This window comes from Mandrillus leucophaeus, unplaced genomic scaffold (assembly GCF_000951045.1).
Source record: "Mandrillus leucophaeus isolate KB7577 unplaced genomic scaffold, Mleu.le_1.0 Scaffold190, whole genome shotgun sequence".
Taxonomy (NCBI): domain Eukaryota; kingdom Metazoa; phylum Chordata; class Mammalia; order Primates; family Cercopithecidae; genus Mandrillus; species Mandrillus leucophaeus.
This window is the reverse complement of record NW_012101921.1, coordinates 1,508,504-1,510,141: the sequence shown is the minus strand read 5'-3', so window position 1 is coordinate 1,510,141 and position 1,638 is coordinate 1,508,504.

Below are 1,638 nucleotides of genomic sequence, written 5' to 3'. Positions count from 1 at the left end.
GGACTCCGCGCCTAACGCGAGGGCGGACAACGGGGCCGGGGCGGCCGGATAACGGGATCGGGAGGTGGATAACGGAGCCGGCCGGGCGGAGTGGGAGGAAGATAAAGGGGCGAGGCCGGCGGGTAACGGGCTCCGGAGGGGACGGGCAGCTAAGTCCGGGGTGCGAAGATCCGAGTGATCTCAGCGCTGCCTCCTGGGACTGGAGGCCTCGGGGCGGTTTGGGCTCAGGGAAGGCGCGTGGACCCCGCCTCTCGCGGGTGGGGCCGGGGGTGGTGGCTCCTCGCTCAGCCCCGGATTCCGCGTTGGGGCGATGGTGAGGGGGAGACGGGCGCAGCCGGGCCAGCACCTGCGAGCGCGCGTGGGATAGGAGCTCTAGGCATAGAGGAATGCTCGTGAACTCGCCGGAGATGCCCTGTTCAACTCCTTTTACTAAGTGTTTCTGATTTTCCTTGCCCCTAAAGCCCCAAATGCAGCTGGGAGTCGCTCCCTACCCCCCAGGATGCCTGGGGTCTGACGGGGTCAGCCGCGTACCGGGAACCATGTGCATGCTAGTACCTTGCGCAAAGAGTGCGATTGTGCCCACGGACGGCTGTCTGTGGAGTGTGTGCCTCGGCGTGTCTGAAGGGGCCATTGTGTCCGATGAAGGGAATGTGTACCTTGTGTGTAAGTTGGTGCTGACGCCACCAGAACTTCGGTCCCTCCTCCTCCCTCCTTGATTGCATCATTAGTGCTAATTGAGGGGCTTTCACACGCCAGTGCATTAGCTGTTTGGAATGAGCTCCCCCCTCCTGGGAGAGATAAGCCGCTGCCCCTCCCCCTCTCAGCTCTCCTCTTCCCCGCCGCCCTGACACTGCCCACCTAGATCCTCTCACCTTCCTGGGCAGCTTCCTGCCTCCCTCTGGGCCAGGTTAATCTCTGTCGTCCTCATAGTGTCAGGGATTGGCTGGGGAGGGGTCAGGGAGGAGAAGGGTCCAGAGCCTTTTTTTCTGGGGGGGGGGAGGGTGTCCAGGAAGGGGAGATTTTCACTGAAGAGGTCTGGCGTTCCTACAGAATGCAGTGTCTGTGATGAGAAAGGGACCGGAATTTATGCCCTGTTCCTTTGGACATGGAAAGACCAAGGAGAGAGCTGAGTCCAGCCCGGACTTCCTTGTTCTCTATGGCTTGGGGAGTTGGGGCCCAGTCCGACTTAGCAAGTGTGGAAAGGCAGAGTGAAGGAAGCCATGATTCCTCCGAGAACGCTGGGTCTGGTGGAGTCCGGTCTGTACCGGTGGAGCTGTTCTATCCCGCTCTGGGCCGTGGCTGCAGGGTGTCGGGGGAAGGCTCTGAGCAGATGCCCTCCCCAGCCTTACACCAGATGTCTTTGGTCTAATTAACTGTGCTGGGAAAACCAACCTGGGTTTGTAAACAGAGCTACTGGCTAAAGTCAACAGGGAACAGCAGCAAACAGCAAACATTTCCCTCACACTCAGCCTCGGTTCAATTCAGGCCCCTGGGGAAAAGGGGGAGCTGGGTGGATCAGGAGGGCCCCTGGCCCACAGCTGAATCAGGAAAAGCCTGTCTGTGTCTCCCCAATATGGCTGCTAGTTCCTTATCAGTTTCATGTCTTCTCTTCTGGAGAGGAATGAGGATTCTGGGAGG